The sequence below is a fragment of the Achroia grisella genome, unplaced genomic scaffold (assembly GCF_030625045.1).
Source record: "Achroia grisella isolate CSIRO2021 unplaced genomic scaffold, CSIRO_AGI_Agris_v1 utg352, whole genome shotgun sequence".
Classification (NCBI taxonomy): Eukaryota; Metazoa; Arthropoda; class Insecta; order Lepidoptera; family Pyralidae; genus Achroia; species Achroia grisella.
The window spans coordinates 43,442-69,153 of NW_026712812.1; the positions used below are offsets into that span (position 1 = coordinate 43,442).

Below are 25,712 nucleotides of genomic sequence, written 5' to 3' on the forward strand. Positions count from 1 at the left end.
ACGGCGAAAGTGCACGCACCCTGCGTCCGGACGTATAAACGCATGCGTTGCACGCCGCGCGCCACTCGCGAATTGAGCACGAATAGGTGCGCGCGCGCATGCCGCCTTACCGCAACGTGAACTCTGGTGCGCGAAAAAAGTGCATAGTGGTATTAATTTTCAAAATTTGTGACCAATTTCATACTTTCTACGGGTGTGAAGTGCAAGTCCATTTTTGAACGCGGTGAGTTTTTTTAAAATCTTGACTATGACTTGATATATATATATATTTTAATGTTACATATACGTATAATTTATTTTTTTAAATTAAGTAAATAATATTTAATTATTATTGATTTTCGTGGAAAAATTAAGAATTGTCAATAAAGCTGTGTATATTACGTATTTACTATTTTTTTAACATTTAAATTATTTTAATAAAATAATAATAATATAATTAATGTAATGATAAATAAAATATGAAAATGGTTCTTAGAATTTGTAATTTATTGTTTGTATGCGCGAGTAAGATGTATCCATATATTAAAGGAAGTGTTTAAATAGTTTCATTAATATTTTAACAAGTAATAAATATAAAATTATATACACCGTTATAGACATGAGCCTGCATGTGTACATTGTTTAAAATGGATCATAGGAACCAATTACAATTACGAAGCAACATAATAACTCTATAATTTTGCATGTTTTATAGCTCCTAAAGATATGAGGCAAAGAAGTATTAAATTTGCATCAACTTGCATACTAACGTGTGCAGCTCTATCCTCATTTTAACAACAGATATTTCAATCATGCATCAAAAGCAAAGTTCAGCAGCTAAGTCGGGTCTGGATGTGAAATTGTTTATTTTTTCAGTTACAGTTAAAATTTCTTTTTGTCACAAAAGTTTTTCTCCGCAAATCGCGACAATGGTAACCATAATAAAAACTCGTCACCCACTCAGATTTTATGACAAAGCACTAAACTCGAGAAAAGGTAACGGGTCGTCAAAAAAAGCAACCTCATCTTTTGACTAATCGGACACCAAACTAGCGGACGGACGTGTCAATTATAGTAATAATATTACAACCGATTATCTTTGCTATTTTAATGAAAATATGATTTCGAATCAATTACTCTACATTCGCGGACGATACCGTTTTGACGGTAATCGATTAAGAGAATCATTTTACGCACGTTTCCGTGAAAGTGCCAGACAATTGGGTGCGAACTTAGAATGTAGAAAGTGATTATTCGGAGTACCGTGTTATGCATAAAACTAAGAGTTTAAACAGAGGCATGAACTCGAGTACCAGACATCGTCTAGATTTGCAGACTTGGCACCTGTGTTTACAACTCTGTACATACATACACTTAAGCTTAATATTTATGTATACTATAATTTTATAATCGAGAAAAAATAATTTATGGCACACTATTTATGGACTGAACCATAATTTAATCTTAGAATCGAATAAAAAAACTAAAAAGAAAAAAAAATTTATAACAAATATAATTCTAACAAAAATATTTAAATTCAACGAAAACAAATTTTACAGATATACCAGAATATATCCACTCAGCTTTATGGCCTATTATTCTATGCGAACATGCTGCTATTCTTCAGTGGCACCAGGTAGATAAGAGAGCCACTAAATAAAATATTAAATAATATTTATTCAGACTTAATTATTATAAAAAGAGAATAAAAAATATGGCATTGTACATATAATCTATATCTTTGAAATAAACCTTTGTACAAGTCATAATAAAGCATAAATAAATAAGTATCTATGTGAATAAATAAGTATCTACGTGAGACTATTTTAATTTAATCATATTTGGATTCTATCCAAAGTTACGCGTATAAAAAATCGTAATTTCATGATCGCTATAAGTGGATTTGTCTTACATATTCGTATTGGCACAGATTGTAATTATTGTAATCATATGTGATAGAGTCAATAGCTTCATTACGTGCCATGTGGACTTGAGGCAATATAGATGTACTATACATATTCTGAGCTAGGATTAATAGAATAATCTTGAGAAGATTATAGTACTAATCCTAGTTCAGAATAATATATATTCGTTAATTCTTATTCGCTTATTGGGCCTATTACTTTTGTAAATAATTAGATATAGATACCTAAAAAGTTAGTAGGTACTTTCTTTTTTTTTAAATTATATTTATTTAGTTTTTTAATTTGTTTAGAAAAAAATAATATACCTACATATATTTAATGAATGTACATACAATGCGCCGAAAATAAAAATAGAGCAAATATATATAATGCGCAGAACTGCCAATGCAATGCGTGTTCTAACGAGACTAGTGTTTTTTTAATAAGTATAGCCGTGTTCGTGTTGTGACGCCACTTAACGGATATTAGTGAACGTTTTGTTAATATTTGCCTGTCAAACCATTGACATGTAATGTCATCTATCTCTCACCTTCGGTATGAACTTTCAGCGGATATCCGTAGAACGGTCGGATGATTCATATGCTTAGAAAATTGATGAATGCGTCGCGAAATCTTAGACATTGATGTCAGAATATTTATATTATTAAATATCAGCATAATTTTGTTGTATCTGTCACTCCTTTCCATTAGATATAGTTAACAATAAATTTATGCAAATATTAACAATTTTGTTGTATAATTTTCATCAAGAATGACTAAGCAATCGGTTTTTACAAGTCTCGAAATTTGAGTCAAAGAGAGAAATCAATATACGTATACGATAAAATTTATTATTAAATATTTTGTTTATTAATTAACATATTTGTTAAATATTTTGGTATATTACGTTTTTATTGATGGTGACGGATGATGGTGAATAGTTTATTTGTTATTGTTCAACAACATTTCATAATACAAATAAAAAAAACTATTAAGTAAAAAAAAAAAAAATAACATCAACGCGAGAATAAACTCTGTACATTAAATTAATTAATGTATATATATATATATAATATACAGGTAATGACCAAATTTGAGAAACTTTTTTTATTAAATAAAAAATAACATACATTAATAACGAAAAAAATACTTACATAATCTTAAACAGAGGTATTGCAATTACGTAGTATAAGTAAGTACGTGTGTACGTGTATATCTATGACTATATTAAATTATATACCATGCTCCTAATTAATTGAAACATTCCAAAATAAAGGAAAATCATGGTAAATATTTGTATCTACTCTGTATCTTGATGCTGTCCATTGCTGACAACTTGGTGACTGTTTAACAACTTGATAACTTAGTGACAGTCGTTTATAAGGTGAGAGTCTACATTCATGTATATACACTCATTAATAGTATATGAATTTATTGAAGAATGTAAATACTTATATATATATACACTAGCTTTTCTACACTACGTACTACTACTACTACTACTATACGTACTTATACACTAGCTTTTCCCGCGACTTCGTCCGCATGGAATATAACTTTATTTTTCTAAAATAAAAGTAGCCCATGTTATTCCTTATTACAATAGCTGCCTGCCAATAAAAGTCCCGTCAAAATCGGTCCATCCATTTCAGAGATTAGCCGGAACAAACAAAAAACAGATAAAAATTGTAAAAAAAATATTATAGTGTATGTATCGTATTTATATTCATATGCATGTAGTAAAAACTGTTATTTCAATATTACAAACAGACACTCCAATTTTATTTATATGTAGGTATAGATTACAACTTTAGTCAAAGGCATTGACGTGCCTACATTTTGGTAACATCATTAGAATTTGACTTGACAGGGAACGATTGTTTTTAGTGTTATTAATATCGAAATACGCAAGAAGGATTCAAACCTGAGTACCATTTAGGCTGTGTTACACCGCTCGAACATGCGAGGCCGTCTGATAATAGTCGTAGTATGTTGAGTATGATGGTTGTCTGTGATACTGTTCATATCCATAGGCGATGATTACCACTTTGCATCAAGTGGGCCGTCAGTGTGTTTACCATTAAAGTTATATAAAAAAAACTATCAACATTTCCAGAGAAGCGTTGATGCCTGAAAGCAGGCAATTCATGACAGGTCTATTATTTGCTACACCCACAGAGGTAATTATTATATAGACCTTTTTTTTAGTAAAGTCAGCATCTATCATATGAGCGTACGAATTAATAAATGTTCAGATATCTTCATAAACGTCCAACTCTGGCGCCGATAATTGTATGGAATTAGTGATGTGAGATTGATATTACGGATGGGTAAATTGTATCGCTTTATGTCAGCGGCCACTATGATTTAACTCGCCACACTTATTACATGAAACGTTTATAAATCTTTCACGTTCCGCAAAATTGAGGGAGCGTACTTACTGTATTAATTTTGGCTTTGTCTATATATGTAAATTTATACGAGACCAATATTTTTTTGGAAATATATGGTGATTTCAATAATAAATTGCATTAAAAATAATAGTTTGATAATTATATAATTTGATTATAATTAGATAAATAATTAGATAATTTGATAATGTAATAAATAAATTGCATTTAAGTTATATAACAACTTAAATGATATGAAATTAAATATAGTGATTGGTATTGTTATTTATATTACATACATAGCTCTTACTTTTAGTTTTTACAGACATGAAAATATGTATATTATTCTTCATATAATTGAGTAAAATTGTTCTTCGTCTTATTTAATATGCACTTGCTAGAATGCTCGTGGTCATTATGTAGTGGAGTGAGAGACAGATATCATCCGCCTTACGACAGCTCGCCATTTCTCCCTACTGGCTGCCATTCTGGTATACTCGTGGAGTGGACTAGAATGAAAATTGTTACATATTTTAAATTTATATTAATTATTGTAAAAATATTAAAATTATGTCAAGTTTATATTGTCAATATATTTATGTATTATAATAATTATATTCCAGTATCATTAAAGTAATCACTTATTATATAATCCACAGAAGGTACATATATAGAGTTGTATAATATAGTCCTATGTGTATGATAGTGTAATGAGCCATTAACATACTCGTAATAGTGGTGTAGTTACAAATCCCAGCTAAACATGATGGCCTTTCGTTTTCATATTGCTATCAACTTGTGGAGGTTTATTACTGAGTTTTATTTCATTTTAAAGAGGGAATAAGTCCTGAACAAGCATAAACTGGAACGCACTTGTCATGAAAGCATCCATTAGACACGTGTGCAAATCATTATTTTACGATAGTAAATAATTGTCCCAGAAAATATGCCCATAGCTTATTATGTCTCGTAAAAAGGTAGTTGAGATTATGTAAACCCGAAGAATTTTAGGTTTTAAAATTATTATAATTATCAGACATGAATGTTCAACCATTTTACTTAAGAGTTAGGTTTTAGTTTTGTCATTATTTAGCATTGCATTCGTACACGTTTTCATTGATTTATGTTCCTCTGATAAGCATAAAAGCTTTATGACTAAAGCTTGCACAAGCATTGTCCGCCAATTACTAAGACAAGTCAAACGATCCAAAAGCAGTAGACTATATTAAAAAAGGTTACAATGAATTTTCAGCTCAAATGCTTTTTGATAATTTTGTCGAAATTTGCTACAGAAATTATCCGAGCTATATCTAACGGAATGCGAGTAGTGGCCGGCGGCGAGCGGCTTGTTAGTACCATTTTCATCGTTAATCAGGGCTTACGGACGAATTATTTCTGTTGTTATGCCGTAACCGAATTTATAGGATGGCCACAAACAAGCTTGCTAAATCTTTATGGTACGTATTTCACCGTCAAGTGGTTGTGAATATGTAGGTAACTATGGTCATAGTTAAATACTTGAGCAGGACCACGGTGAAACAAACTTTATTACTCGGGTATAGCAGAACAGTTAATATTCACAGCTTAATAAGAATAACAGTGACAATGTATATACTCGTAGTATGCTTTTCTAAAGTAATTTAGGTAATAAACAGTTGTTTTCCACGGTTTCGTTTACTACAACCTGTTGCCTGTCTTTTCTTTCGGAGTTTTATAGGAAATAGTGTACTATTAAAGAAATGTATAACTATATATTATAAGATTTTATACAATAAATTTAATACATAGTTCCATAGACAAAGTAAAAAAATCACAGTAGCAAATATGTTTAAGATTATTAGAATTCCGTATAAACTAAATTACAGGTAAGTAAATACATATTTAGGTTACGTATTCAATATGTAGGTATACAGTAAATTAATGTTCTTAAAGGTATAGTAAAATATAGTAATTTTAACTTTCACTTTAAATAAAACATTTAGGTAATACATATAACGAGACATTATTAAGTTCATTATTATTGTTTGTAAAAGAAATTTGTAGGCACAATTCAATACATTTATCTTGCATAAAACATGATTCACACGACTAATCGAATGAAAGTGTGTGTGTAATTTGTGTAAAAACGCTTTGTCTGCGTTCAGTCTACAGATAACCACCGAAATTGGTTTTTGAGTTCATCTAATATCACGCAAACACTCTTGAATAACTGTGTGAACGAGCGGAAGCGAGACCGACATTTAGCTTTATAATTATATAAATCTCTGCTCTCATTACACTTAGTAGTATTAAAACGACAGTTTTACCTGTACAATAAAGAATAAATAGAATATCGGTGTTGATTAGTAAACATAATTTTTTTATAGTACTAGCTGACTCCTCAAACTTTGTTTGCTGTATACCTAAATTAAAATTACTATTAAAAAATAGGTTGGTGATAGAAGGGTGAAAATTTAGGACTGTGTGTATTTTTAATGCCATTTTATAAAAAAATAAAAAAGTACAATAGATAAAAAATAAATGTTAGTGGTAGATAACCCTTATCACTTAGGGGAATAAAAAAAGATATTAGCCGATTCTCATACCTTCTGAATATGATTATAAAATTTCATAAAAATCGGTCAATCCGTTTCGGAAAAGTATGGTAACTAACATTTTGAAACGAGAATTATATATATAAGATTGTTAATTTTATTAAACTAAATGAAATTATATCGGTTTTAATTCAATGATATTTATTGAATATTATTTGTGGAAAGTTCTAACTGGATTATTTCATATAAAATAATAAGTTTAATTTTGTTGTAAAATTCAAAGATTTAGATACATTAAATAAACTGAAATTTGTTTATATAGACTGGAAATAATAAAGATATTAAAGTATTTTTTTAAGAGATTATTAAGACAATATCAGGTTTATTCCAATATTTTATCCAATTCACTTTTGCCATTATGCTTTTTGCTTCAGATTTCGCTATCGCTCGTTCACCTTGTCCCGGTGTTAATACATTTATACAAAAATATTTTTGCAGTGTAGATAAACTTTATTGCTGTACTATAAAGTTGATTATTCTACAATTTAGATGACATTTACATTCGAGTTGGATACAATACGCATTATTCTGCGTACCACTTGCTGCCGTGATTACTTTCGCTATGTAACTTATGGCTTTATAATGATCGACAACAGTCATTCTTTATCATAGACATTTGACCAATGCCTCTTGACCTATAAATTGTATTAGGTACATAATAATTGAGTAGAAAATTTCTAGCATTCATAGGTCGTACCCATTGCAATTCTTCATACAATAACTAAAAGGTATTTTAATTTTTATATGGTGATTTTTTCAATACGCATAATGTATTAGTAATTTTGTGATTGTCATGAGAGTGAATCAAACTGATAATACAAGTATTTGTCAATAATTGCTTAATTATTGAGATCAAGAAAGACTATAATAAGAAAACAAGTAACATGGAACAAAATAACAATAAACAAAAGAGAATCGAAACGGAAAGAACCAATAATAACCAAGAATAAAAATAAAGGAATAGTGACGCAAGAAATATGAGTGAATAAGATAAATGAGATAAAGTTGACTGAAATATACGAAGCAATACAAAATAAAGCTATATTAGATTAAATACAAAAATTAATATTGAGCGATAGTGGCAGGGTCTTCTCTTACCTTGCTGTGTATCATAAAACAAGTCAAATGTTGTTGAAATAAAATAGTATAAAAATGTGCAGTAAAGTGACCTACAATAAATTGCAAGTTGACCACAAAATTGAATCGCCATCATTACCCTGGATACAACGGCATTCGTGCTTATCTCTGTTGTACCTACTTTCGCCTCTCCATTATTTATTCCTGCATATTTCTTTAGAGAACCGCTTCTTTATTGTTTTAATACATTTATCAATCTTATAGTCTAGGAAAACATAATTTATTTAACAAATAAATCAGTTGATTTTTTCTAGCTTTTTATTTAGCAACGGGTAACATTATTTGCGTGTGATATAGTCATTATTAATTAATGTACGCTATTTTTTCTACTTAATTTTTTTATAACTCAGGTGTCCTGATGGTGCTGTAGGTATTGTGCTATAGCTCCATCAGGTCCTGGTACTATACAACTGTTGCTAGGCATATAATTGTATAAAATTTAATTATTAGCACTAAATGATACTCTATATACTAGTATATACTTACAGTAGATGATACAAGATTTAGAACGTTTGTATATTTTCAAACAATAGGTATTTTTTCAATCCTGATGTATATGTAACTATTTATGATAACACATGTATAGATTATATAAATATGATTAAAGTCTTTACAGTGTGCTTTTAGTTATTTTGAGTGCTATTCAATACTGTAAATGTTAAGAGAGGGAGGAGCTGTTAATAGTGGGTTTGCTGGCGCCATTTCTAGTAATGTACCATGCCAGGTCGAAATCCATGCGGTTCCACCGGGAAATAGTGGTGGTTAATTCTTAATGAATTCGATGAGTTAACTGACCTCCACTAGTGCACTTCTAGCGAGGCCGAATGCACCTCATTGTCATCCATACTAATTGCAACGGAAAATTACATAACATTGCTGACAGTCAACATTTATAGCTCGAATATGTACAATGAAAACTCGGGATAGACTACTCGGAAATCGAAAGTGACACAGGTAGCCGTAGGCGACTCGCTGCTACTTTTGTTTCTGCAGTTCTTTACGGAGGGCAATTATTACCTAACAGAAAGTAATTTACGGGTTATTAACTGTAGCCTCATTCAAATCATTTACCACATGTACCTATACAAAAGGCAGTGAAAGGAGGACCACAATTTGCATTGCGAATTAGAAGTTTGTTTAATTAGCTTATTACATTCGCGAAAAGCCTTAACAGATAGCTACCATCTGTTACGAGTTTTTTGGCAGCTCTCACCTGTCTTTTGTATATTTTGTGTAATTACGCTTTTGTGGTTTAGAATGAAATAAATTGTTGCGAGTATTTCTTTGGTGTCTGGCTTTATTAGAATAGAGAACGTCTGATAATACCACGTATAAATAAGAGGTATTTTTTCCCGTTTCTTAACTAGATTCACGGTTGGACGGTGTTCTTTCAAGATTTGTAAAATCTCAACGAGATAACTGATCTAATAGATTGATCTTTACTTTTTATTTGAGTTATATTATTATAAGATAAACCGCGTGTAATGCAATACGACAACGTTGATACTTTCAATTTTTCGACACCTTTTCAATTTCAGTTAGCATGATATTTTAGTATTTATTTTTAAACCTAATATTTGTGTAGTTGGTAATTATCTAGTGAGAAGGAGATATAAAACTTTTTTTCCTATTTAAATTTGGAATGCTTACCTGTTTTATAAAACATGGAGTTTTATTATCTCCATAATTTAAGTTACGATTTATACAAGTTGGCTATATATAGGTAGTCTTTATAGATAGATAATGCTGTTTTATTTATTTTTTCTAAAAGAAGAAGATTTCTTCAAATAAAAAAATTAAAACAATTGTTTACTCACGACGCCTATTTAAATTGTAACGATATAGGGCGTTGTCATATGTTTTACATTACAAAAGTAATAAGTCATAGTGTATTGTATTGTTATTAAGAAATTAATAAAAAAAAATGTAACAATTTTGTTTAGTCTGATATATATCCTTCATTAACAATGTTATAAAGTGAACAAATATGAACTATTAGTTCATGTTGTCTGAAAACATGTCAATAATGGTCTATTGTATTTATGAATGAGTTGTATATTATCTTTCCTTGTTTATTTCCTATTTACAACATTTCATTATTTACTGCTTGTACTATCTCATAAATCTATGCAAAGAATTATTTAGGAGACCAGGTTAGCTGTGACTTTCATGCATTTAATTTTACTGTACTTAATGGTTATACTACAGCGGTAAAGTTTTCACATCGGTAATTTCCATGTAAAGTATCTTATAGTATTTGAACATTGGGGAATCCCTATACTACTTATTCTTGAAACTATGTTCAACTTATTTTGGGATTGAATTAAGTCTGCGTCGTGATTTATTGTTACAGCTCTAAGTGGTAACTTGATATAAAAATACGAGTATAAGTGTATCTCATATTGGATGCAATTTAGCTTATTTTACTTACAAATACAAGTAATATAGACTTTCATAAGGGAAAGAATATTTATAATCAGCCAATAGTTTGTTGAGTTTATGCATTACAAACTTACATACAAAAATCTTTGAATTTATAATATTAGTATAGATTGTGATATAATATTGATCTTTGATTCTACATTATATGAAGTCCCAGAACAAAATTCTTGCTTACACTTTTTTACGCTGTTTAATGAACTTAATTAGTATAATACATTATAATATGGGCGATGTAAATACCTATAAATCGGAGCGGAAGACAAAGTACATTCAGCAAAAACTTACCAGCCGGCTCTTGTTTACATCTATTCGTAACTTGTTTACTAGATGCCACTATACAGACACTTGCATTGGTTTTATATACATATAAGGATAGGAAAAAATAATGTTAATTAAGTGCGCAATTTATGTTGTACTGTTTATTTATCCAACGAGATAGTTCTTTGCATTTACTGCTAAGTAATGCGGACAGATTAGTTTTCGCTTTACTAGTATAAAGTAACGCTTTTATTTATATAATAACTAGCTACGCACCCTTTCTTCGTACGGGTGTTATTGTTATAGACACTTCTAATTTGCATAGATATAATATGGTCCATATAGCTCTTACATGGGACTATCCATAAGTGAAAGTATTTTCAAAATGAGTTAAGTATTTTTTGAGTTATTACAGTTTAATCTATTACAAAAATAAATAATTACACTTTATAATTTCAATTTCGAAAATATCAAAACTCTATGTTTAGTATCGGATTAAGCCAAATAGCAAATAGGGTAGTAAAGTGTAGTAAATTCTATCAAGGACCCCTCGATTTCGGTTTAATTAGGTTTAAAAAAATAACTATTACAAATTAATAAATTTAAAATAATCAAATATTACCATAAAATAAAAACAATGACTAAGAAAATGCAATTTGAAGCGGCCGGCGACCGGACTCGCTCGTCTCGACGTCCGTCACTTTTGCGTTATATAATGCAAACCCGATGCAGTTTTCTAGTGTATTAAAATTTTACGTATATTATGATGATTACCTGCCTAATATCGTTTTGCCGTATAAATTACTTTTTGTATAGTGTATAGCATATAGTGCCTACTATATCCCTATTGTCAGACCTACCAAATATATAGTAAAAATCGTTTTGCTGTTTTGAAGGGATAAGAACACTGTGACACGATATTATAGTATACAAGCTGTTCCCGCGACTTCATCCGCGTGGAATTAAACTTTATTTTCTAAAATAAAATATTTTTTCTTAAATTCCACTTTTATTTATATATTAGATTAGATGAGATTTTAGTATCATATGAGATGAAACAGTAGTGAAAGGTGTGTTCAGGAACTTATAATCTCGGTAACTCCTATTTATGCAGCAAAACAACTTGTTTTATAATCTGTATTTCAGTTTGAAGTATAATTAATGTATGCATTAAAATTAGAGAGTGCAGAGTCATATCTCAGTCCACATATTATTAGTCGGCTTGTCAGCAGTTATGTATGTTAAAAACAAATCTCAGGACAATTCACACAGCGCCATCTAGACCCAAGTAAAGCTAGCTAAATCTTGTGTTATGGGTACAAGATTACATAGATATTTTAAATGATACAAATACATAGATATTTTTTTCGTAAATACATAAATATTATAAATAGAAAATACTCAGACCGATACAAACAATCATACTCATGAATACAAATATTTGTGTCGTGCGAGTAATCGAACCTGCCAACCAACGAGGCCGTCTCAATAAAATAATAATTTAAAAATAATAATATATGAACAGAACAAATTTAAGTAGGCACATACGCATATCAAATTGCGAATGTTCCATGCAATGAGAACTGTAACAGTACCACAATATACGGCCACCCATGTCATTAATATTAATGCAACTGAAACAGAGGCGTGTGAACTTAAAATTAAAATATCCGTAACGCGCGCACGTGAGTGGATTTAGTTAGTGCTAACTGTCTAGCTTAGAATAGGTAGCGCCGAGATTGATGTGATCTCATTGTCCAGGTAAGACTTGATCGGCAAGAATTATAAGTCGAGACGCCGCAGAAATCATGCCGATAGCTTTTTATTCGCAACATTGTTGGACGCGACTTTGTTGCCTCGTTTGTGGTGGATTTCTGATATAAATCACTTGCATTAACATACTTATAAAGTATATTATTAAATTAACTGACCAATTAGAGGTTTATTTTGATGATCTTCGTAGTGCAGTGGTCAAGCATTACATTTTTTGACGATCACAGATTTGATCTTTGCAAAATGCGAATATATCGTATTTATTGGTGTGACAAATTTTTCTATTGTATTATATATTAGCTGACCCGCCAGACGTGTTAGCTATTAATATTTAATTCAAACTGTCAAATGTGTTCATTCCTAACGTTAAGTTTGCTGAATGTTTGCAATTCCACAATTTTTTGTTTTTCGTTTCTTGAGGACTCTTAAAAGTCCTCATAATGAAACCTAAAAAGATGAATTAAAATGGGTTATATGTCGTCCTATATCAACGACAACCATAGATCAACGACTGTTTCTTTTAGGAACAAGTTCCACTGTTGATGTACTCATTTGTATATATATATTCATTTATACAAATATATCCAACCGTACATTTTGCTTTATCTATCCGTTCGCAAGAGTTAGATTACCAATTACTTTTAAATGAAAGACAAGCCAATTTATCCTACCACCATTTAACACGAATCTTGATAAAATAAATCTCGGTACTCATATATTTTTTTCACGGACCATATTCAGAGTGGTAATATATTCTACAGTATCGCTATCTACGAGTAAAATTTTGTTTTATTTTTATTTTAACATTGCATTCTCTCTCGTTTTCAATTTTTATCACCTGAAGCAAATAAAATACAAAATATAACTTATTTATCTCATTATTATCTGTATAAAAATTTAATAATATTTCACTACTATTACAAATATATTACATTTTCCAAGTGTTTAAACAATTTAATTTCTCAATTAACAATTTAAATTTAATATGATCAAGTTTTTTCTTTAGGGTTCTTATTATGAACTATTCTCCAATAATTACGTTTCCTTTGTGCCTGAACTCTGGTATTTATAATAAATATTCCAGTGACCCGCCCTGGCTTTCCCTGAAAATCTCTCAAGCAGAATGTACGTTTGAATTAATGAAAGAATTTATCAAGTCGGTGCAGTGGTTCCGGAATTCATTCATCCACATAACAAAATCGGCAAAATTCGTATTATCACAGATAACATAATATGTATTATACTCGTAGATTCAAGGTGTAAATAAAATGAAGAAAGGTGATTGATGGAAATTCACTGGCAGAGAGACATTATTTTATTTCAATAATTATGAAAATTGCCATTTTATCTTCTAGAAAAAGATCACCAGAAATTTATTACTCATTTTAAACCGTAATTACAGATACCTAATTATCACTTTAAAATGAAGATGATATTAATAGGGGCGTTTAAAAACTAGTTTCTGGGCTGTTGAGAAGGTACTCAACAATTAAATTCATATCAAGGTTCTAAAGGTCTGTTGGTTCAGACCTTAACATTGTTGAAGCCAATTACCCACTCGTCACATAGTAACGGTTCATATTGCCGATCAAATAAAGACCATGCCCCGATAACATAAGGTTCTTTATTAAATATCTACGCTTTAGTTAAATATTTATTATGTTTTTGTGAAGTTAAGTCAATTATTGGTATTTACTTCAGTAAATTGCAAAAGAATAAAAATAGAGAGATCAGGTGTAAATGTGTTTCACGGGACATAATGAATAAGACAGAGAAAGGACTATTACTAGAAGTCGAAACTGCTGAGACTGTAAATAGTAGGTTATGTATCAACCATAAATAATATCAAATGGCCTAGTAGTGGTTAATGAATCTATCGATAATAAATAGATCTTTGCATTACTCAGGACAAAAAAGAAGATGTCAGACATAACTGTCTCGTTCTATAAAGTGAATTCAAACATAATTATATTAATTATATACATAAGGATATTTGATTTTAAAGAACAAAAAAATATCCTTGTTATTAACAATGACATTTGTTTTTGACTTGTTTAAACTTTCTGTTTACTTCTATTTTCAGTAATGCAAGGTAAATTTTAAGATATAATTTGCAAATATTTTCTGTATTTTTTAACGCTAAGGGGAACCTAGATGTATCATTGACATGGCCAACTGTATGTAATCTATTTCTATCGCTAAGCAGTTAGTTTTATAAGCTGCGTTAGAATGGTGAGAAATGGTAGTGAAATTACTTGCACAGAGGCATTATATCTTAGTCTTCAGGAAAGGTAATGTATAAGAGGCACTACAGGCAAAGCATATTTTGCAATGTCCCTGGCACGATATATCTTTCCATAGGTGTTTAGCACTATCAATCAAGTAGGCCGTAAGCTTATTTGCTTATATTCCAGTATAAAAACTATTAAGCCGATATATATAGGTACTATCAATCAGTCATGTCAAGGGCAAGAATTAAAAAATGAAAAATGATTTTAAACGGAAGTTTTATTACAACACAAGATCAATTTATTATGCAATAAAATTTTGACACTAGTTGCTTGTAAGTTTATTCTAAAATTCGTAACGCCCAGTTTACTGTTACCAGTTACCCATTTCTTTTGCGGTAAGAATTAAAATTAACGAGCGCATCTATCCAAAGTTTAACGAACTTTACTTACCTAAAAGTTGATGACTTCACTCGCAGCATACAGACTGGAGATTGGGCCAAGAGTATTCTTATCCTGAAAATAAATCTATAATCATAGAAATAAGCAATATGAATATAAATACTATAATAATAAAGCTAGGTGTGATAAGCATAAACATGAACAATTCTTTTTTTTATTATGCTCGAACAGCTTGTCCGTAGGAAAGAATTTTAATTTAATATTTAATTATAATTGAATGCCTTATTTTATTAACATTCCAATAATATCATTAATAATATAAAAACTAATTGTAGTTATTATTATTTCATATAGATTGAAACTTATAGTTTATTGCTAAAATGCTAAACATACCATTTTTTATAAACATCGATAGTAACGAAGATAATTAAGTAATATAGATTTTGACTACTAATACGAGTAGTTACGCCCACCTGATAGTAATCGGTATCCGTCGCCTATATACGTGAACAACACTATATTATAATCTCACGCTTGTGATAGTGGGATGTTGCTGACAGCTTACCCATCATTCAGATTCTCATGCGTTGATATGTCGGGGACGTAAGAATAATAATATTATAGAATAAGATAATAATAATAATTTTACAGCCTTATTTCACCCTCCAATAGAATCACATTTCATGAATCAAAATGTTTGGCGGCTGAAATAGGTGAGCTTGATTACCTACTCAACTTTTTACAAAAGCTTCCTCCGTAAAGTTAACGTTATATAACAACATAAATCTATACGCACCGAAATGATGACGGGACCGTAACAAAAGTGATTTGAAAGTGGCGCATGCGCATTTAAGACGTGACATCGTATTATTCGGTTTGTGTTGTTGGCTGCACGTCGGAACCCCACTGTGAACGTGTAATGTCATTTTCATTGGTTACTGCTTAACCATCAACCCGTACAAGGGTTGCCAACATAAAAATATTGAGTGTTTGTAGGAAGAAGTAAAAAATAAAGTAAAGTAAAAATATTTATTTGACGCAAACTACAATCAGTTTGTACACATTTGTAAATACTGATATGAACTGATAAATATAAATGGGATCAGAATACAGTTACCAATGTGCTTTATGTCTAAGCTGTAATGCTCATACGCTGATTTTCAGTGGAATTAATGCACCGTCACTTTTTGACTGATTTTCATAAGACAAAGATTTTTCTCGTACCTTATACTAAAAATTTCGAACTCGGGATCCTCGTATGTTGGCATCCCTGTCCCTTATTGAAGATAGATTGGTAAGTACAGCTTGAAATCATCTTTCTATGGACGCAGTTGGGGGTGAGGAGTCCAAATGCGTATCAAAGATGCATTTCCGTGCAGCTCTACTATTCTGATCTGTGAAGCCTTGAAATTTATAATCGGTTATTGACATTTAATGTCAATTATTAATTTGGGTTATTATATATTACTTTTATTATATTTTAACGTTACTTCACTAATTAATGAAAAAACTTACTACTTACAACATAGTTTACATTTTAGTGATAAACCACCACGTTTACGTTCCTTCCTATTATATAATCAATCTTTACATAAAATTACATTAACAACCGTTTTGTCGTTAAAAATGAGATATAGTCGTACATGCACTCGCGAAAGATCGCATTTATACTAATACTAATTGTATCCGCGGCTTCGTCTGCATTAACTTTTATCTCCTATTTTAATACTATATTTTTTTGAGATATACTATATGATAGCTTATTTCCGTTCACATAGCACCGTCCGTCTAGTCGTTTAGTTGTTAAAAAGGTCAGACAGACAGACACTTATGCAAAAAAAAATATATATATACATACAATTTAATATTAAAATTGTTGTGTTTAACTATCATAAGTACTAGTGCACCGAAGATATATATTGCAGGATACGTTTTGGTACAAATCTGTCGGGCCGGTATATCGAGTAGAGAATTTATTAATTTATTATACTACGTTCTCTCTACATGTCCGTCCGACTAACCCAACTAATCTTGTCACGTACCAACTTGTCAAGCCCAACCGATCCTCCCTACTGATCAGGCACTACTTATCATCATGCATAGGTATATACTTCACAATGGGAGGGGAAAATTTTTTACTAATTCACATTGAAAAGCATTTTTTATGTTATGTCATGTTTTCATTATCATAAAAAAAAATCATATCATAAACGGAAAATTTACGGCTTCGGTGGTCTAGCAGTTTAGCACACCGGCTTAGTTCTGATGGTCGCGGATTCGATTCCTCGCACGGTACAAACATTTGTATTTGTATGATTGTTTCTATTTGCCTGAATGTTTCTTATGTATTTATATTATGTAAATATTTACATAATGATGGTGCTCTAAGGGCAATTATTATTATAAACACACAAACAGTCAAAATATATACAGATATATATATATAGAATTTGATCTCAGCACAATTTTACTATTTTATTATATATTAAATATAAAGATAAATAAAACTATGTCTATTCTAATCTAAGTTAAACCCATTAAATAAAATCCTTAGATTTAACAAACAAAATTGATATCTCTAACCAATTAAATTATAACAAGATTAAACCGGTTTCTTTATGGGACATAAATTATCCATGTAATAAAATTATTTATGGTGTATTTTAGGTTAAATAAAAGCTATATTTATTAGCATGACCATTTAATGGAGATGTATTGGTTGATTAGTGTCCTAGCGGAGCTTTAATATGACATTAAATAATTACTCATGACGTTTAAAACAATTTTTAACAAAAAAATTGTACTGCCTACAAAAAAGATGAGCTATAAATTATTTATGTTATATTAAAAATAATAGCTTGACGGCCTCGGTGGTCTACTGGTTTAATACCAATGGTTGCGGGTTTGATTCCTCGCATGGCACAAACATTTGTATTCATGAGTATGATTGTTTGTGTCGGTCTGGGTTTTTTCTATGTACAATATGTATGTATTTAGAAAAAAAATATCTATGTATTTGTACCAGTTATCTAGTACTCATAACACAAGCTTTAGCTAGCTTAATTTGGGTCTAAATGGCGCTGTGTAAATTGTCCTGAGATTATATTATTATTATTGTATCTTATAATAATTCATATATAAAGATATGCTATAGGGACGGACGGATTAATGTTTAGAAATTTAGATATCGAGGCATAGTTTACTTTGTGTATATGATACGCTGTAGTTTTTTACTTTTTAATCAATTTTACTTTATATTATCATTTATATTCTATAATGTCTGACAGACCAGTTGCTGGAAACAGTGTAAACTAATAGGATACTATGACTTTATACTGTTTGGTCTGGATTGTTGCATTTCTTCATTTTATATTAATTTAGATATTATCTTTTTGTATCGAGCTATTTTCCATTTATATGGAATATAAATAAATTTCAGTATTGCCATAATTTGTTTAGTACGCGTTCTACTAAGTTGGGGATAAAATCGCTTTATATTGTAATATATGTGCCGGATTATTATAAAAAAATGATAGTGAAGATCCTATAGCATCTATCCATTAATAAACTGGTCAATTACCATAGCAAAAAGTGAAATTGCTATCAACACTAACTACCAATCTTATAAGTGGCAAATAGTGGCAATTTTCGTGATGACAAAAACTATAGCGATCTTTGATCGAGTTGTGGTGTACTTTTTCAAATCGATCATTATACGGAGTTTAACAATTTTATGAATATGTATCATTATTATACTGGCATTCATAAAATTTTTACACCTCTATTAGAGCAGATACATGTTATTAATATCGTTTAGTATGGTCTAGATAATAACGCTATTAAGTAATGGATTTGAACTTAATGTCATAAACAATGTTGTATGTTCAGATTGTATGTACAGACATATTATCTGTATGGAACACCGTACTATAATAATTATATATAGTATATAATAATAATACCAATACATCTCCAATAAATATGGGCGCTCACTACTGGACGTATCTTATATTTATCATCCACGTAGATTATCAATTATCATTATCAACAAACAACAACATCCACTACATACATTATTATATATATCAAAAATTATAAGTTTGAACATTATTTAAGTTTTATTGACAGAAACTACACTTCTATATGCATTTGTGAAATACATGTCGTGTGAGTAACTTTTAATTGATTTAATGTATAATTTAAAACAATATATTAGAATAGGTACTGCACTATAAAGGAGATAAAAATTTTTTGCTTCGCGTATATTTATACATATGACATTTGTCATGACATACTATATCTATAAAAATATATTTCAGTATTTCGTAAGTTTAGTACAAGTTGGTATGCATAGTTATATATATGTAAACAATATAAATAATAGGCGATAAACAAAGAGAGAGCCAAGGGTCAAAAATTTAACTGATTATGTGAAAAATAATAATGATGCAAGTGAAAACTGGTCAAGTAGTTTTCATTCCAAAACCGACCACAAACAAAAGACTCAAGCGTGCGAGAAATTTCAATTACTAGCAATTACTACGTAATAAAAATGATTAAACCCATATCGGTTGAATCGTAATCAACGTAAATAAACGAGGGTAATTGTTTAACACTCTTGACATTTAGGTAAATTGTCAGATGTGCGATAGTTGTTAAAAGTCCAGTCTCACTTGAAAGGTTTTGAGAATCAATTCTCTGTAATTTTAGTCGATCCTCATTTATTTTATTTATTCCCCTTAAATACTGTAGATATTTATCGTCTGTTAATTACTCTTGGGCATCTTAACGGCTAATTTTTTATAAAACTTTAATGATAATATATAGATAATACCCTAATGCATACAATATGCAAATTTTTAAGCAAATGAAGTTTCGGTATGAACTTGTTGTTAATATAGTACAATTGACCGCCAAACGATGATATTGTAGATCACGCAGAGCCATCTTGGCTTCTGTAGTCTTGTGGTTTAGTACATTACCTTACATCGATAATCGCGGATTCGATTCTGCAGGAAGCAACTATTTGTATCACCAGTATGATTCCTTGTATTTTCTATGTAAATAAAAAAAAGTATCTATGTATTTGTAGAGCAAATTAAGCAGCTTGGGGCTACATGACACTGTGTCAATAGTGTATTATTATTATTATTTGGTTCCAAACGAATCCTAACGTGTACTGTGAGAATTAATTAAAAATGCATACATTGTTTCTTTTTTGTAAATACAGTTATACAGTCATGAATATCAGAGGTTTCCATCGTGCGAGATGGAATTCGCAATCAATGACAGAAATATTACTAATCAATAAACAAAGAATAAATAAATGTTAACAAACTATTGACAAAAGAACTTACAATTTCAGTGAGATATTTATAAACAGACTTATTATACAAATGGGAGTAGTAGCAGATAAAAATAAGTTTTTTCTCGTTTACGCGTAACTTTTTCTGGAGTCTATACCTTCACTCTTTTATTCATGAGATGGATAATAACTAACATCATTCCCAAATAGGGCTAACACGTTCACTTAAGTGATAATAGGAATGCTATCAAAAACAGTATCATCAGCGTGAAAGGATGTTGATTTTGCTACATCTAAGCGTTTGCTTGGGTGGTCTGTATAAATATTGTCATGAGACGATTTCTCGATGGCGTAAATGCACTCAAATAATCAGAGCACAGAGACACGGAAGAGATTCCTATGCGAGGGCCTACACCTGGGATTAGCACGTTCAAAACAACTTAAGACAAACTGCGGTACTGTTATATCATTCATTCGATTTACGATTTTACTACAGACGCAATAAAGACGTAACTGATGCATAATTTGATTTATAGCGGCAATTACGATACTACAGTCATCACTTTTTACTTACACTTGCTTATAAGAGGACAGGTAAATTATAGGAAAAGGTACTAATCCCTGGATCATAATTTCTCTGTACTTTACTTCATACGGATTATGATTTATTCTAAACGGTAGGCATTAAAAATAGTTTTGCCGTTTATAAATTATATTATATTACTGCCTCATTTTATGGTACCATGGGTGCAGTAAATCATAGCTCATTTGACGTCACTATTGCAGAAATTGAATTTATTTCAACTGACTTTCAAATGGAAGTCATTTTCAAATGAATTATTTTGTATAGTACGATCTTGTTGCTAAATCTGTAGATATTTTTGATAATTTCTTTTTATTCCAGAAAATATACCCTTAGTATCTACTACAAACTAATTATCTAATTTTTTAAAATAAAATTATAAATAAGTAAGTATCTATATTTAACCCGTTCCTGGGTTTTTAGAGACAATATCTAAAATTTTGCTAATATTTATTAAATCTTCTTTTATTATGTATGCGTTGTTAACTTTATTATATTCGTTATGCTATTGTTTATTTTTTTATATTGTTTTGTGGTTCTAGTTATTTCGACACTGTTGTTACTTTTGCTGTTTTAAATAGTATTATCATGATAAATATATTATTTATATAATGCGTACAATTGTAAATAATTGTGAAAAAGTTTAAAATAGTAAGTGCAAATCTCGGAAGTGTGACACCATACATTATTCCGACTCCTGGATGTAATACAATAGGACATTCACATATTGCATGCATGATTAGCCTGAATGAATATTAAATTTATTTATGTATCTACTTTACGGCGGCAAAAACATATCCTGACATGTAAGCGTGGTAAAAACAATTACAACGAACGTCGATAGCAATATAGTTGTCACAAAACTTATGTCGATGCGACACGAGCAGAATTTTTATTGGTTCCCAATATATAACGGTAACGTGTTATTAACATGCAAAGTGTCTAGATATTTAGCTCTCGATTCGAGTTGCTTGGTTTTCATCAACTCGTTTAATTGTTTGTACACATTCAAACAAAGCAGGGAAGTGTTTGCGCGACACTTCATAACGGGATGGTAGTACAGTCATATTCATATTCATGAAGATAATGGAACTGTTAGTATTTCCTTCGAAAGTTAGATCATTTCTCAATCTTAGAACCTTTCTTATATGCAATTCATAAGGATTAAGATGTCATGCCTGGTATTCTGTATTTTCATTGCCTTCAACCAAAACAGTTTACAAAGTATACTACTTGGAGACTGAAATAGTTGACAGTGTGGTCCCTACGACGGTAGACGACTTTTTAGAAAGTCTATCTCGGTAATATGTGTAATTAACTGATTCTTATCATTATTATCTATTTATTTAAGCGTATCCATAATACGATCCTGTTGGCTAGTTAAAAGAGCCGTGATCTCGACGAAAGATAATAAAAACTAGTTAATTATGCATGTTTTCAGCGTAAATATTAAGATTATGGATGCATTAGGCGTATTTATTTATAATATCTATTTATTTTCATGAATAATTGGTCAACTACCAGCTTAAGTGCGGAAATGCCAGGACGGACTATTGGCAGTATAATTAGTCGGTGCGGAGGTATTTATCACCTTAGTTCTCAGGAACATCGACTACAAACAATAAGCCTCAAGTAGTGTAGTTGTGTTTAGTAGAAGGTTATTGCTTTTTAATGTGGTACTAATTTTCGAATAAAAAATGTAAGAAATAAGTTTCTAATGAAAATAGAGCTGCCAAAGGACATATATACTACGGACAGGATAAAGCTTGTACATGATCATTAACCGTAAAGTAGAAAGTTGAGGAACGATTTATAAAAATATGATAACATACGATCTTCTAAAAAAATATGTATGTGGTAAATATGTTAGTGGATATTAAATAGAAATAATGTATCTTCAATTTAAATGAATGTAATATGTTGCTCCTTTCAGTGGTTATTTTTATTATTACATAAATAACTGCAAATTGAGTAAGTAGAACAAGCAAGTCGCTGTGCTTATGTTTTTTAAACAAAATGAGAACTATGTGTTTTTATTTAAGTTTTGTGTCCAAAATAATATAATCTTCATTACAAAGCGGTGAATCTAAGACGAATAATGTTTTTTTTTCTAACTATACAATGGTTTTTATTCGATGTTTGATTGGCATAGTAAAGTGCCATGTGTATGTACCTACTTTACACAAATACAATGACCTTACATCTTTGCATGCAAATATTGTCTATTGTCGACGATCAAATGTTTGTGTAACGCTTGTTGGAAAGATTAGCGAATATTATGAAATTTTCAAAAACATTTGTCATGTCATCAAGATTTTTTAGTCAATTGAGCAAGAGCTCTAAGAAGTGCTTTTTATTCTGTTTTTAACTGCATCTGTATTAAGTTCAGCCAGTATTTAGAGTGGAAAAGAAATGACGAGAAATTGCATCATCGCTAACAATACAGAACATTGTAGAATAATTATTTATTTTTCTTTTTGTATATCTATTTTATCAATTGATCTGCATTATTGACTTATATGTAGGACAGAAATCTGACAAACAATAAATAAAGGGATTAATTTAAAAATAATTAAAACTTGTTGGTTAGTCAAATTCTTAGAAAGAGCACGTAACACGCGATTAGTAGTCATTGTAGAAATGTCAAACCGTCTTGTGTCCATGCCAACATATTTCTATGAACTAGCTTTACCTGGCATACTTGGAGTTATGTTCCGCTAAGAAGTATTCGTGTAAACTTCTTAACATGGCTAATATAGATGTGACATTGTATTACGCAATGATTTTACGTGATAAAAAATCGAGGAAGATTTTTAATTATAATATAATATATGTAATATAAATATATATTTAGAACTGAACTCGTTTTCCACTATAAGTTGCATCATATTTCTTCTTTCATTTGTTCCAATTTGTTGATTCCAAACTTTCCATGGCTATATATAGAAACTAATTCCATAGAACAGATATAATGTATCATACCTTTGCCATATTGAGCCATTGGCATTCCTTTAACCATATATAACGGTAATTAATTTTATTGGTCATCTAGCTTTTATATAAAAACATTTCCAATTAATTATACCTACTATTTGTGTTCTTATACCTCAAAAGAATATCTCATAATTATATGTAGATAGATAGATAATATATTTATTCGTATCCGAAATATTACGAACAAAATGCTATGAACAGGTAGGTATATACGTGTAAGAAAATTATACATAAGAAGAAATAAAAACAATGCACTTTAACTTACTATGTATACTTTATAAATGAAAACAAAAAAAATATATATTAGGTGCCACAGGGATACGAAAGGGTTGAGCTACTTAGTGAACAATTTACTCAACGAGCAAAACACTGATTTTCAGTAGCAGCCCGGGAGTGGTGCGAACGCGTGCATCAACACAATCGGCCTAATGTATATAAAAGTATTTGCTTAACGTAATACATAATATTAATTTTAACAAGCTTCTAACTGATGTTATATATTATTATGACATATTTCTCATAATAATTTAGCACTTGTTGTCTTTTATCAATACATTTAATATAATATTAATTAACAGTAAATTCTAAAGCTATAAAAATATACAGTTATATTATTTTGTATTTATAGTATATATTATAATGAAGTAGAAAATCTGTTCAAAATATTGTAGACTAGGGAAGTAAACCATTATAATAACAGTATAAGCTGAGCAAAACACTAAAAAACCATCATCGGGTTAGCATCATTATTTCAGCTGCAAAGACATGGCTTGGATATTATTTGTTACGGGGGCATGACACATTAGGCTTTCCAAATGGGCATCACTTGAGTTCCACAAGTGTCACATCATGATATAATATACATATATACTAATCACTTGGGCCGTGAGCATGTTATTTACTACATTATAGTAACACGTACCCTTTAGTGGGAACTTAGCGAGTTGTTATGGTGGTACTTGCAATATTAACTAACTCAACGATACCAATATTTATTGATATAAAACTTGTTATTAATTGCATATATTAATCTAGCCCCATGCTGTGTAGCAGTATCGATTAAAAATGAATAAACTAGTATTACAGTAGCCAACTGGATTATCATAATTGTGAACATGGGTTTATAATTATTTATTCCATAAAAGCTTAATAATATACGCAAATATAATGGTATTACATCAATTAATATAGGATTTAAGGGTAGATCGGATCCAACAAGTTAATACATGCTAAGTATAATATAAAGCTCGAGGGAAGACATTATAAATTTTAGATGCAGAATAATATGACTGTTAATTTAGGTTACGGTAGTTAATAAAAAAAATATGGTGCTTTCTGTCATATACATTAATGCGTGGTATTATTTAGTATTATGATAATTATTGGCTTTCAAGATTTTAAAAGCGTTTTTAGAACAGTATAGGAATATTTTATCAGGCATCCTACGAGTGTCCTGGGAGGGTTGATGTCAGGCAGGCGGCCGGTCATAAAAAACTGAAGCCTAAACTATTCTCTCGTAATATGAATTTGAGTGAACGAATTGATGATCGGACTAGACCGATCGGACCGTACCCTGAGGCGATGCGCAGGTGTAGCACCCGGCCACAGCGAGAAATGGACAAGGGTTGTTGCAACACAAAGGGCGGGTCAAAGATAAGATAAGAAAGGGTAAATAACGAGATGACAGCAAACAGGGATGAATGGAAGAGAAAAACATATTACG

The 25,712-nt window shown here is 30.3% G+C and overlaps 1 protein-coding gene across 1 annotated transcript in view; it reads left to right on the forward strand.

Annotated features, from left to right (window-relative positions):
* Window positions 1-25,712, forward strand: part of LOC131843863 (WW domain-binding protein 11) — a 107,060-nt gene continuing 81,348 nt past the window's right edge. The window contains exon 1 of the mRNA XM_059192624.1: window positions 1-223. The gene's annotated coding sequence lies outside the window, so the exon portion shown is untranslated. The remainder of the gene's footprint in view (window positions 224-25,712) is intronic.